Here is a 14,944-nt window from a genome sequence, read left to right as displayed (position 1 = left end):
AAAAAAATAGTCTCAATTTATTCAGTATGGAGTATTAAAATCCTGCACTTGCAGAATGCGTCTGAGCCCACAAATCACCAAAATCCTCTGCTGGCAGCTCCTTGCGCAATTGAGACTCAAGACGTCTCATGTGCTAAATAGACAAATCCGGAGATGCTGCAGGCCACAGTCTGCTCACTGATAACAGCCAAATTGTGGAAGTGCAGGTATTTCTGCCTATGATACTGATACTCATACTCAAAATATCGAGAAGTTAAAAATTAAAGTGTAGCGAAAAAAAAAAGAAAACCGTGAAATTCTGCATTATTTTTATTATTATTTTTTTACAGCATTCATTTTACCATAAGAAGGGAATTTTGTTTACTTACCGTAAATTCCTTTTCTTCTAGCTCCAATTGGGAGACCCAGACAATTGGGTGTATAGCTACTGCCTCCGGAGGCCGCACAAAGTACTACACTTAAAAGTGTAAGGCCCCTCCCCTTCTGGCTATACACCCCCCCGTGGGAGCACGGGTCCCTCAGTTTTAGTGCAAAAGCAAGAAGGAGGAAAGCCAATAACTGTTTCAAAAACAAATTCAATCCGATAAACAATATCGGAGAACGTAACTTATCAACATGAACAACATGTGCACCCGAAAAACAAATACCCTAAGAAAAAACAAGGCGGGTGCTGGGTCTCCCAATTGGCGCTAGAAGAAAAGGAATTTACGGTAAGTAAACAAAATTCCCTTCTTTTTCGCTCCTAATTGGGAGACCCAGACAATTGGGACGTCCAAAAGCAGTCCCTGGGTGGGTAAAAGAATACCTCGTGATCGGGCTGTCAGGCAGCCCTTTCTTACAGGTGGGCCACCGCCGCCTGCAGGACTTGTCTACCTAGGCTGGCATCCGCCGAAGCGTAGGTATGCACCTGATAATGCTTGGTAAAAGTGTGCAGACTCGACCAGGTAGCCGCCTGGCACACCTGCTGAGCCGTAGCCTGATGCCGTAATGCCCAGGACGCACCCACGGCTCTGGTAGAATGGGCCTTCAGTCCAGAAGGAGTCGGAAGCCCAGCAGAACGGTAGGCGTGAAGAATTGGTTCCTTGATCCACCGCGCAAGGGTGGATTTGGAAGCTTGCGACCCTTTATGCTGACCAGCGACCAGGATAAAGAGTGCATCCGAACGGCGCAGAGGCGCCGTGCGGGAAATGTAGATCCTGAGTGCTCTCACCAGGTCCAACAGATGCAAACCCTTTTCAAATTGGTGAACTGGATGCGGACACAAAGATGGTAAAGTGATATCCTGATTGAGATGAAAGGAAGATACCACCTTGGGAAGAAACTCTGGAATTGGACGCAGTACTACCTTGTCTTGGTGAAACACCAGGAAGGGAGATTTGCAAGATAACGCCGCCAGCTCTGACACTCTCCGAAGAGACGTGACCGCCACCAGAAAAGCCACTTTCTGTGAAAGCCGAGAAAAGGAAATCTCCTTCATAGGCTCGAAAGGTGGCTTCTGGAGAGCAATTAGAACCTTGTTCAGATCCCAGGGTTCCAATGGCCGCTTGTAAGGGGGAACGATATGACAAACCCCTTGCAGGAACGTGCGTACCTTAGGAAGTCGCGCCAGGCGCTTCTGAAAGAATACGGATAGCGCAGAGACTTGTCCTTTAAGGGAGCTAAGCGACAAACCTTTTTCCAACCCAGACTGCAGGAAGGAAAGAAAAATAGGCAATGCAAATGGCCAGGGAGAAACTCCCTGAGCAGAGCACCAAGATAAGAATATCTTCCACGTTCTGTGGTAGATCTTGGCGGAGGATGGTTTCCTAGCCTGTCTCATGGTGGCAACAACATCATGAGATAAACCTGAGGTCCCTAGGATCCAGTACTCAATGGCCACACAGTCAGGTTCAGGGCCGCAGAATTCAGATGGAAAAACGGCCCTTGAGACAGCAAGTCTGGACGGCCTGGTAGCGCCCACGGTTGTCCTACCGTGAGATGCCACAGATCCGGGTACCACGACCTCCTTGGCCAGTCTGGAGCGACGAGAATGGCGCAACGGCAGTCGGACCTGATTTTGCGGAGCACTCTGGGCAACAATGCCAGAGGTGGGAACACATAAGGTAGTCGGAACTACGACCAATCCTGAACTAAGGCGTCTGCCGCCAGAGCTCGGTGATCGTGAGACCGTGCCATGAAAACCGGGACCTTGTTGTTGTGCCGTGACGCCATCAGGTCGACGTCCGGCATCCCCCAGCGGCGACAGATCTCCTGAAACACGTCCGGGTGAAGGGACCATTCCCCTGCGTCCATGCCCTGGCGACTGAGAAAGTCTGCTTCCCAGTTTTCCACGCCTGGGATGTGAACTGCGGATATGGTGGATGCTGTGTTTTCCACCCACGTCAGAATCCGCCGGACTTCTTGAAAGGCTTGCCGACTGCGTGTTCCCCCTTGGTGGTTGATGTACGCCACCGCTGTGGAATTGTCCGACTGAATCCGGATCTGCTTGCCCTCCAGCCACTGTTGGAAGGCTCGCAGAGCAAGATAGACTGCTCTGATTTCCAGAACATTGATCTGAAGGGTGGACTCTCTCTGAGTCCACGTACCCTGAGCCCTGTGGTGAAGAAACACTGCTCCCCACCCTGATAGGCTCGCATCTGTCGTGACCACCGCCCAGGATGGGGGTAGGAACGACTTTCCTTTTGACAATGAGGTGGGAAGAAGCCACCATTGGAGAGAGTCCTTGGCTGCCTGAGAGAGGGAGACATCCCTGTCGAGGGACGTCGACTTCCCGTCCCATTGGCGGAGAATGTCCCATTGTAGAGGGCGCAGATGAAACTGCGCGAAAGGGACTGCTTCCATTGCTGCCACCATCGTCCCTAGGAAATGCATGAGGCGCCTCAAGGAGTGGGACTGGTTCTGCAGGAGAGATTGCACCCCTGTCTGCAGAGAGCACTGCTTGTCCAGTGGAAGCTTCACTATCGCTGAGAGAGTATGAAACTCCATGCCAAGATATGTTAGTGATTGGGTCGGGGTTAGATTTGACTTTGAAAAGTTGATAATCCACCCGAAACTCTGGAGAGTCTTCAGTGCCACGTCCAGACTGTGTTGGCATGCCTCTTGAGAGGGTGCCTTTATAAGTAGATCGTCCAAATACGGGATCACGGAGTGACCCTGCGAGTGCAGGACAGCTACTACTGCTGCCATGACCTTGGTGAAGACCCGAGGGGCTGTTGCCAGCCCGAAAGGTAACGCTACGAACTGCAGGTGTTCGCTTTCTATAACGAAGCGTAGAAAACGCTGATGCTCTGGCGCAATCGGCACGTGAAGATAAGCATCTTTGATGTCTATTGATGCTAAAAAATCTCCTTGAGACATTGAGGCTATGACGGAGCGTAGAGATTCCATCCGGAACCTCCTGGTTTTTACGTGTTTGTTGAGCAACTTTAGATCCAGGACGGGCCGAAAGGACCCGTCCTTCTTTGGCACCACAAACAGATTGGAGTAAAAACCGTGACCTTGTTCCTGAAGAGGAACGGAAGTCACCACTCCTTCCGCCTTTAGAGCGGCCACCGCCTGCAGCAGAGCATCGGCTCGGTCGGGCGGTGGGGAAGTTCTGAAGAAACGAGTTGGAGGACGAGAGCTGAACTCTATCCTGTACCCGTGAGACAGAATGTCCCTCACCCAACGGTCTTTGACCTGTGACAGCCAAATGTCGCCAAAGCGGGAGAGCCTGCCACCGACCGAGGATGCGGAGAGAGGAGGCTGAAAGTCATGAGGAAGCCGTCTTGGTAACGGTTCTTCCTGCTGTCTTTTTTGGGCGTGACTGAGTCCGCCAAGAATCTGAGCCTCTCTGATCCTTTTGAGTCCTTTTGGACGAGGAGAATTGGGACCTGCCTGAGCCTCGAAAGGACCGAAAACCAGACTGACCCCTCCTTTGTTGGGGCTTGTTTTGTCTGTGTTGAGGTAAGGATGAGTCCTTACCCTTGGAGTGTTTAATGATTTCATCCAAACGCTCCCCAAACAATCGGTCACGAGAAAAAGGCAAACTGGTTAAGCACTTCTTGGAAGCAGAATCTGCCTTCCATTCTCTCAACCACAGGGCTCTGCGCAAAACCACGGAGTTGGCTGACGCCACCGCCGTACGGCTCGTAGAGTCCAGGACAGCATTAATCGCGTAAGACGCGAATGCAGACATTTGAGAGGTCAATGGTGCCACCTGCGGGGCAGATGTACGTGTGACCGAGTCGACTTGTATAAGCCCAGCTGAAATGGCTTGGAGTGCCCATACGGCTGCAAAAGCTGGCGCCAACGACGCTCCAATAGCTTCATAGATGGATTTCAGCCAGAGCTCCATCTGCCTGTCAGTGGCATCTTTAAGTGCCGCTCCATCTTCTACTGCAACTAAAGATCTAGCTGCAAGCCTGGAGATTGGAGGGTCCACCTTGGGACACTGGGTCCAACCCTTGACCACGTCAGGGGGAAAAGGATAGCGTGTATCTTTAAGCCGTTTAGAAAACCGCTTCTCAGGATAAGCGTGGTGTTTCTGGATTGCATCTCTAAAGTCAGAGTGGTCCAGAAAAGTGCTTAATTTACGCTTGGGATATCTGAAATGGAATTTCTCCTGCTGTGAAGCTGCCTCCTCCGCAGGAGGAGCTGGCGGGGAAATATCTAACATCCTATTGATGGACGCTATAAGATCATACACTATGGCGTCACCATCCGGTGTATCCAGATTGAGAGCGGTCCCAGGATCAGAATCTTGATCAGTTACATCCGCCTCATCGCCCATAGATTCGTCCCGCTGGGATCCTGACCAGTGAGACGAAGTTGAGGGCCCCTCATAACGAGCCCGCTTAGGTTGTCTGGGACTGTTGTCTGAGTCAGAATCGTCACCCTGGGGAGCATGTGACACCCCCGGAGCTTGGAAGTGTTCCAGCTGAGGGGGACCAGGGAGCAATGATGCCACAGTGTCCATGGTCTGAGTTACTGGTCTAGACTGCAATGTTTCAAGAATCTTTGACATGGTCATAGACAATCTGTCAGCAAAAGCTGCAAACTCCGTTCCTGTCACCTGGACAGCATTCACAGGTGGTACACTCTGGGTCACGTCCAGCAGAGGCCCCGGCTGTGCAAGTTGCACAGGGGCCGAGCACTGCACACAATGGGGGTCAGTGGAACCTGCCGGTAGAGCAGCCCCACATGCGGTACAGGCAGCATATAATGTCTGTGCCTTGGCACCCTTGCGTTTTGCGGACGACATGCTGTTGCCTCCTTGTAATCTAGGAGGGTATATAGCCGAGAATCACCAGCGACCGTACAGTACAAAGTATTTGCAAACACAAAATACTCAGTATACAAACGGCACAAGTGGGGGTGAGCCCTTGAGGGCTGCTTACCGCCCGCTGAACAGCGGGTATGAGGCCGTAGAATCCCGTGTCTGGGTCTCCCCGTCTCCCCTCTGCAGCTCAGCGTGCAGGCAGGAATGGCTGCCGGCGTTCTGTGAAGAGGGGCGGACCGTGGGCGTGCCACAAACAAAGTGCGGGAAACTGCGTCCTACTGTGCCTGGTGTGAGGGCTGGAGTATGTAAAAAAAGACTCCAGCCCTCAGCGCTGATGCTCTGTACAGCGTCCCGCCCTCCTCCTGACTGGCAGGTGCGGAGGCGGGAACGAACGAACTAGGCCGCAAAAGCCGGGGACTGTAGTAATAAGCGCGGCCGTGATATATGCACGGTCAGCGCGGAAGTCCCCGGCGCACCACAAGTCCCAGCCGCGTCGCAGTCCCAGCGGCCGGCGCGACCGTTCTCCCTGAGTCTACCCACTCAGCTAAGCTGAAGTGAGGAAATGGCACAAGCGCAGCAGCGCTGTTGTCCCCGGCGCACTAACACACCCAGCAATGCTGCGGTGTGCGCACGTATGCACGGGGACACAGAGTACCTTGACGGAGCAGGGCCATGTCCCTGACGATACTCAGCTCCATATCCAGCGGCTTCTCCAGGGGCTGCGGATGGAGCACGGTCTCAGTGCCTGGAGACCGGTAAAATCCCACTTCGCCCAGAGCCCTAAGGAATCAGCATGTGGGCTCCAGCCTTCGTACCCGCAATGGGTACCTCAACCTTAACAAGCACCACCGACAGAAAGTGGGGTGAGAAGGGAGCATGCTAAGGGCCCCTGTATGGGCCCTCTTTTCTTCCATCCGACATAGTCAGCAGCTGCTGCTGACTAAATAGTGGAGCTATGCGTGCGTGTCCGACCTCCTTCGCACAACGCAAAAACTGGGGGACCCGTGCTCCCACGGGGGGGTGTATAGCCAGAAGGGGAGGGGCCTTACACTTTTAAGTGTAGTACTTTGTGCGGCCTCCGGAGGCAGTAGCTATACACCCAATTGTCTGGGTCTCCCAATTAGGAGCGAAAAAGAAAACTGATCTGGAAGTATGACTCCAGGCCAGTACGTTTACGTAGATACCAAATTTGTATAGTTTTTGTTTCATTTCAGTAGTAGTAGGAGGGGGGGGAGATTCTTGCTTGTGTCATGACTTTCCAAGAGTCGTAACGTTTTACATTTTTGGGATGTGGAGCTGTGTGATCGCTTGTTTTTTTGTGCCATGAGCTGATTTTTTTATTGATGTTATTTTGGGGTATATACAATGTTTTGATCGCCCGTTATTACATTTTTTTTCTGTTGTTGCGAGAACCGAAAAAACTGCACTTCAGGCATTTTGATTTTTTCTTTCCTAGTTCCGCTGTTTACCGATCGGATTAATTTACTTTACGTTTTGATAAATGGAACATTTCTGAATACAGCGATAGCATATATGTATATTTTTTAGAGTTTTATTTTCAATGGGGTAAAAGGTGGGGTGACTTGAACTAGTTTTTTCATATTTTTAAAAACTTTTGTTTTGTTTTTTACCTTTTACTGTTTTACTAGTCCCCCTAGGGTACTTGAAGCTGCGATCATCCAATCGCTTGTGCTGTACACAGCAAGGCACCAGCACTCCTCTGTACAGCAGAAATCACAATCTCCTATGAATGTCACTCGCAACCGGCATTGACAGGAACTACGTCATGACAAACACCAGAGTCATCAGCGGACATGACGCTGTCATGACAACCCTGGGCACCCCGCGATCACATCACAAATGCGGTGATGGGAGCGAGGAATGGCGCGCTCCCCACTGGTGCCTGTTAAATAAAGCCAACTGTCAGATATTGACCGCGGGATTTAACTGGCTAAAGCTATGTGCGCACTAGGCGTTTTCTTTAACATGTTTTTCGAGTGTTTTTGTTCAGAAAACTGCATGACTTTGCTTCACCAGCAAAGTGAGTTTTGCACACAGCGGGGTTTTTTTAGCTGCGTTTTTGTGGTGCCCACAAAAACGCAGCATGTCAATTATTCCTGCGTTTTTAACCCATTAAATTCAACGAGAGGTTTAAAAATGCAATGAAAAAAAAGGGAATTTTGTTTACTTACCGTAAATTCCTTTTCTTCTAGCTCCTATTGGGAGACCCAGCCAATTGGGTGTATAGCTTCTGCCTCCGGAGGCCACACAAAGTATTACACTTTTAAAAAAGTGTAACCCCTCCCCTCTGCCTATACACCCACCCGTGGATCACGGGCTCCTCAGTTTGGTGCAAAAGCAGGAAGGAGAAAACTTATAAATTGGTCTAGGGTAAATTCAATCCGAAGGATGTTCGGAGAACTGAAGACCATGAACCATAAGAACAAATCAACATCAACATGTGTACACACAAGAACAACCAGCCCGAAGGGAACAGGGGCGAGTGCTGGGTCTCCCAATAGGAGCTAGAAGAAAAGGAATTTACGGTAAGTAAACAAAATTCCCTTTTTCTTTGTCGCTCCATTAGGAGACGCAGACAATTGGGACGTCCAAGAGCAGTCCCTGGGTGGGTAAAAGAATACCTCAATAAAAGAAGCCGAAAACGGCCCCCTCTTACAGGTGGGCAACCGCCGCCTGGAGGACTCGCCTACCTAGACTGGCGTCTGCCGAAGCATAGGTATGCACTTGATAGTGCTTCGTGAAAGTGTGCAGACTAGACCACTTAGCTGCCTGACACACCTGCTGAGCCGTCGCCCGGTGCTGCAAAGCCCAGGACGCACCTACGGCTCTGGTAGAATGGGCTTTCAACCCTGAAGGAAGTGGAAGCCCAGAAGAACGGTAGGCCTCGAGAATCGGTTCCTTGATCCACCGAGCCAAGGTTGACTTGGAGGCCTGAGAGCCCTTACGCTGGCCAGCGACAAGGACAAAGAGCGCGTCTGAACGGCGTAGGGGCGCCGTGCGAGACACGTAGAACCGGAGTGCTCTCACTAGATCCAAAGAGTGAAAATCCTTTTCACACTGGTGAATTGGATTAGGGCAAAAGGAAGGCAAGGAGATATCCTGATTTAGATGAAAAGGGGATACCACCTGTCACGAACCACCGGGGGGGTCACTCAGAAATCCCCCGCGCTGGCTACCAGTACGTCACAATCGGGGGGTAACAAGTGGGGGTCACCCCTCCTTTATACCTCCCGACCGACAGACAGAGCACGTGACGCGCTCTCTAGCGCCCCTCTTATAGTCAGGCCAATTATGGAATTGCCCGACAATAAGCAAGGAGGCCGCTATACTACTTATGCCGATTATTGAAGGGTCCCCGGTGAGAGTAGGGTATATATTCCCCCGACCTCCGCGGGCGGAATATATAAAACCTCCCCGAATCTCACTGGCCTCCCCACAATAATCCTTGGCACAACTCGCTGCCACCAACCGCTTCACGGTAACTATTAGCCGAACACACAGACGTGGGATTCAAGATCGAGATAACAGAACAGCCCAAGATTAATTATATAATTTAATCAGCCTAAAGCACACTAGAAACTACAATATATACAATAGGGGATCTACAGAATATACATAGGTCAGAGTACAGTTACAGATAAAGCATGGTTTACAAACAGGCATACACAGTTCCAGCAGTTACCTTGTGCGTCTGGCCACAGGGGGGCGCTGTAGACCAGGTTTCTAGGATCCTTCCCACAGATGTTTCCTACACGTGACCCCCCAGCGAAAGAACACTGGAAAATGGCCGAAGTAGGGTTATCAACCTGGGCAAATCCAGGTCCCCTCCTACCTTAGTGACCTCAGAGGGAGCACTGCTCCACCCCTGGCTGGAGTTATGGACAATATCCACAACATGGAATATGGGCCATAACTTTGCCTGGGAGCGTCGTAGGCGGACGCCAACGCTCTCATTGTGACAGTTATGAATTTAGCTACAGAACGAGAGGACTCATGACTTGTCTACTAGTTCCCCATTGGCTGATATCACGCCTGGGGTACTTCCCAATGTCCTACTCCCATAAAAAAGGTGTGCCAGCATCGTCCGCATGCAGAGACACCATTTTTATGGTTGCCATATTTATCGGAAATATGGCTTGCGAGATATGAACCATATTTTACTGGAGTCGTTCTGTCTGGATACTTCCAAGCTTGCTAATTAGATAGCAGCCCCTACCACAGGGTCACGGCAGGGAGTCATCCTGTGTCCATTGTTCCCACATCATCTAATCTCCATATCACAGGAGATGGCCGTTGGAGGTGTAAGTGGAACACAGACCAGTTCCTTTGACACCTATCTGCTAAACAAACCGTTTATCCCGGTGGTAAATTTTCTGATTGAAGGAGTTGTGTGAAGGAAAGGGGGGGGTGACACAGGGAGAGGGCTTCCTGACATAACTTGAATATCATGATTTATCGTCATATCTCCGGATTTACCTCACACCACCTTAGGGAGAAATTCCGGGACAGGACGCAGAACCACCTTATCCTGGTGAAAAACCAGGAAGGGGGCTTTGCATGACAGCGCTGCAAGCTCAGACACTCTCCGAAGTGATGTGACCGCCACCAGGAAGGCCACCTTCTGAGAAAGACGGGAGAGAGAGAGACATCCCGCGGCGGCTCAAAAGGCGGCTTTTGAAGAGCCGTCAGAGCCCTGTTAAGATCCCAAGGTTCCAACGGACGTTTGTAAGGTGGGACCATGTGGCAAACCCCCTGCAGGAACATGCGGACCTGCGGAAGCCTGGCTAGACGTTTTTGAAAAAACACGGAGAGCGCCGACACTTGGCCCTTGAGAGAGCAGAGGGACAAACCCTTGTCCATTCCAGATTGTAGGAATGAAAGAAATGTGGGTAAAGCAAACGGCCATGGAGGAAAACCGTTATCAGAGCACCAGGATAAGAAGATTTGCCAACACCTGTAATAGATTTTGGCGGACGTAGGCTTCCTGGCTTGTCTCATGGTGGCAATGACATTCTGAGATAACCCTGAAGACGCTAGGAGCCAGGACTCAATGGCCACACAGTCAGGTTGAGGGCCACAGAATTCAGATGGAAAAACGGCCCTTGTGACAGCAAGTCTGGGCAGTCTGGAAGCGCCCACGGTTGACCCACCGTGAGATGCCACAGATCCGGATACCACGACCGCCTCGGCCAGTCTGGAGCGACGAGAATGGCGCGACGGCAGTCGGACCGGATCTTGCGTATTACTCTGGGCAGCATCGCCAGAGGGGGAAACACAAATGGCAGTCGAAACTGCGACCAATCCTGGACCAGAGCGTCTGCTGCCAGAGCTCTGTGATCCTGAGACCGTGCCATGAAGGCCGGGACCTTGTTGTTGTGTCGTGACACCATGAGATCGACGTCCGGCGTTCCCCAGCGGCGACAGATCTCTCAAAACACGTCTGGGTGAAGAGACCATTCCCCCGCGTCCATGCCCTGACGACTGAGAAAATCTGCTTCCCAGTTTTCCACGCCCGGGATGTGAACTGCGGAGATGGTGGAGCCTGTCACTTCCACCCACTGCAGAATCCGCCCGACTTCCTGGAAGGCTTGACGACTGCGAGTGCCGCCTTGGTGGTTGATGTAGGCGACGCCAGTGGCGTTGTCCGACTGGATTCGGATCTGCCTGCCCTCCAGCCACCGATGGAAAGCCAATAGGGCTAGATATACTGCCCTTATCTCCAGAATATTGATCTGAAGGGACGATTCTATTGGAGTCCAGGTTCCTTGAGCCCTGTGGTGGAGAAAAACCGCTCCCCAACCTGACAGGCTCGCGTCCGTGGTGACCACGGCCCAGGTTGGGGGAAGGAAGGATTTTCCCCGAGACAGATGTGGGTAGGAGCCACCACTGAAGTGATGTTTTGGTTGCAAGTGAAAGAGAGATGTTCTTGTCGAGGGAAGCCGCACTCTTGTCCCATTTGCGAAGAATGTCCCATTGGAGTGGCAGTAGATGGAATTGCGCGAACGGCACTGCCTCCATAGCTGCAACCATCTTCCCCAGGAAGTGCATGAGGAGCCTTAAGGGGTGTGACTGACCCCGAAGAAGAGATTGCACCCCTGCCTGCAGAGAAAGCTGTTTGTCCCGCGGTAGCTTGACTAACGCTGGAAGGGTATGAAACTCCATCCCGAGGTAAGTCAGTGATTGGGTCGGCGTCAACTTGGATTTCGGGAAATTAATGATCCACCCGAACTGCTGGAGAGTCGCCAGAGTGACGGTAAGACTTCGTTGACACGCCACCCGAGAAGGGGCCCTGACTAGGAGATCGTCCAAGTATGGGATTACCGAGTGGCCCTGAGAGTGCAGGACCGCCACGACGGATGCCATGACTTTGGTGAAGACCCGTGGGGCTGTCGCCAGGCCGAAGGGCAATGCGACGAACTGGAGGTGTTCATCCCCGATGGCGAAACGCAGGAAACGATGTTCGGGTGCGATCGGCACATGGAGATAAGCATCCTTGATGTCGATCGATGCTAGGAAGTCTCCTTGTGACATTGAGGCGATGACCGAGCGGAGAGTTTCCATCCGAAACCGTCTGGTTCTCACGTCTGTTGAGCAGCTTGAGGTCCAGAACGGGACGGAAAGACCCGTCCTTTTTTGGCACCACGAACAAGTTGGAGTAAAATCCGCGACCACGTTCCTGAAGGGGAACGGGAATCACAACTCCTTCCATCTTTAGAGCGTCCACCGCCTGAAAAAGTGCGTCGGCCTGTGCGGGGGGTGGGGAGGTTCTGAAAAAACGAGCCGTAGGTCGAGAGCTGAACTCTATCCTGTAACCATGAGACAGAATGTCTCTCACTCATCGGTTTTGAACGTGTGGCCAGCAGGCGTCGCCAAAGCGGGAGAGCCTGCCACCGACCGAGGATGTGGCTAGATGAGGCAGAGAGTCATGAGGAGGCCGTCTTGGAGGCAGTGCCGCCTGCGGCCTTTTGGGGGCGTGACTTGGACCGCCATGCATAGGAGTTCCTCTGGCCTTTCTCCGGCCGGTTGGACGAAGAGGATTGGGGCTTGGCGGAGGGACGAAAGGACCGAAACCTCGATTGGATTTTTCTCTGCTGAGGTCTCTTAGGTTTGGACTGGGGTAAGGAGGAGTCCTTTCCCGAGGATTCCTTAATAATCTCATCCAACCGTTCACCAAACAAACGTTCGCCAGAAAAAGGCAAACCAGTTAAGAACCTTTTGGAAGCAGAGTCTGCTTTCCATTCGCGCAGCCACATGGCCCTGCGGACTGCCACGGAGTTAGCGGATGCTACAGCCGTACGGCTAGCAGAGTCCAGGACGGCGTTCATGGCGTAGGACGAAAATGCTGATGCCTGAGAGGTCAAGGAAGACACATGCGGAGCAGAATTCCGCGTGACAGCATTAATCTCAGACAGACATGCCGAGATTGCTTGGAGAGCCCACACAGCCGCAAAGGCCGGGGCAAAAGACGCGCCCGTGGCCTCATAAATAGACTTCACCAAGAGCTCTGTCTGTCTGTCAGTGGCATCCTTCAGGCATGAGCCATCGGCAACAGACACAACGGACCTAGCAGCCAATCTAGAGACTGGCGGATCCACCTTGGGTGAGTGTGTCCAGCCCTTAACGACTTCAGGTGGAAAAGGGATAATGCGTGTCAGAGTGCCTTTTAGCAAAACGCTTGTCCGGGACCGCTCTGGGATTCTGGACAGCATCCCTGAAGTTAGAGTGATCAAAGAACGTATTGCGCGTACGTTTGGGGAATCGAAATTGGTGTTTCTCCTGCTGAGAAGCCGACTCCTCTGCAGGAGGAGGCGGGGGTGAGAGATCCAACACCTGGTTGATGGACGAAATAAGATCATTTACTAAGGCGTCCCCCTCAGGGGTATCAAGGTTGAGGGCGAAGTCAGGGTCAGAGCCATGAGCTCCCACGTCCGCCTCGTCATCCTGAGAGTCCTCAAGCTGAGATCCAGAGCAGCGGGAGGAGGCCGGGGAAGAGTCCCAGCGAGGCCGCTTAGCCGGTCTGGGACTGCGATCCGGGCAGGAGTCCTCCGCCTGGGACCTAGGGGCTATCCTGGGAGCGCGCTGCGGCGCGGACCGAGAAGGCCCTGGAGGAGACAAACTAACAGGGGCCGGGGCCTGTGAAGAGCCCGGTCTGGACTGCAATGCCTCAAGGAGCTTAGATGACCATTTGTCCATAGACTGTGCAATGGATTGAGAAAGTGACAGAGTTTCTCCGCGAAAGAGTCCAATGACGGTGACTCTGTCCCTGCAGCCTGCTCAGGAGGAGCAGGGGGATCTACATGAGCCGAGGGGCCCACAAGTGCCCTAGGCTCCGGCTGAGCAAGCGTGGCAGGAGTCGAGCATTGATCACAGTGAGGGTAGGTGGATCCCGCAGGCAACATAGCCCCACAAGAGGTACAGGCTGCGAAAAAAAACCTGTGCCTTAGGGGCTTTGCTCCTTGTGGACGACATGCTGTAAGCAATAAGTGTCCCTTAGGAGAGCGACCACTGAAGGTATATGGGAAAGGGTTATACAGCCGTTCCGAATAATATTATATATATCACGGCACCCTAGGGGAACCAGCACCGGGTGACCAACCGCTGGTGTCCTCCAGATTCCCTGTCGTGGGTCCCCCGGAGCTGTAGAGTTGTGCAGCTGCAGCATACACCGGCAGAATGCCAAACATGGCCGCCGGAGCTCTCAAGGGGGGAGTGGAGCCATGGGCGGCGCCGGCGGGAATCTGGAGGCCCCATAGTGGTCAATGAGAGGGGAGGGGAGACATGCAAAGATGCTTCAGCCCTCTGTCGGTAATCCCGCCCTTACCCCTGACAAGCAGGCCCGGGGGCGGGATTTTTCGCGACTAGGCCGCGATGAAGCCGGGGACTAAATTTAAGGCCGTGCCCGACAAGCAGGCACGGCCGGCGCGGAAGTCTGATGAAAAAACAACGGACGGCGCTACTGGGGAGAAAGGCGACCTCTCTCTCCCCGTACCGTCCCCCCATGGGGACACAGAGTACATTGAAGGAGCAGGGCCCGGTCCCTGGGGATGAAAACGCTCCGGTCCAGCAGGTTCCACCAGGGGCTGCGGATGGAGCACGGTCTCAGCAGGTGAATGACCGGTGAGGCTCCCACTTCTCCCAGAGCCGCATAAGGTATGGTGAAGGAGACGGCATGTGGCTCCAGCCTTTGTACCCGCAATGGGTACCTCAACCTTAACAACACCGCCGACATAGTGGGGTGAGAAGGGAGCATGCCGGGGACCCCATAGGGGACCTCTTTTCTTCCATCCGTCATACTATGTATGAGAAATCTTTTTTTTTTATGAGTGGATGTGTGCCTCCTTCCACACAAAGCATAAAACTTAGGAGCCCGTGATCCACGGGAGGGTGTATAGGCAGAGGGGAGGGGTTACACTTTTTTAAAAGTGTAATACTTTGTGTGGCCTCCGGAGGCAGAAGCTATACACCCAATTGGCTGGGTCTCCCAATGGAGCGACAAAGAAATGCAAATTGCAAATATAGCTGCATTTCTTTGACTAAGCGCAGCTATAAACGCAAGGGGTGGGTAATACAGTCACGTGTACAGGAAGAGGATTGTACTCACCCAGCATCCCTTGTGTTGGTAAACACAGAAGAGTTTATCCTCCCAGTACCACCAGTCCTGCT

The 14,944-nt window shown here is 52.5% G+C and overlaps 1 protein-coding gene across 3 annotated transcripts in view; it reads right to left on the bottom strand.

The window, feature by feature from the left end:
- Nucleotides 1-14,944, bottom strand: part of USP34 (ubiquitin specific peptidase 34) — a 386,361-nt gene that overhangs the window by 279,620 nt on the left and 91,797 nt on the right. The window lies entirely within an intron of this gene.

This window comes from Anomaloglossus baeobatrachus, chromosome 3 (assembly GCF_048569485.1).
Source record: "Anomaloglossus baeobatrachus isolate aAnoBae1 chromosome 3, aAnoBae1.hap1, whole genome shotgun sequence".
In the NCBI taxonomy this organism is placed as follows: Eukaryota; Metazoa; Chordata; class Amphibia; order Anura; family Aromobatidae; genus Anomaloglossus; species Anomaloglossus baeobatrachus.
Note: the sequence above shows the minus strand (reverse complement) of the source record. Positions and strands in the feature narration are given on the sequence as shown.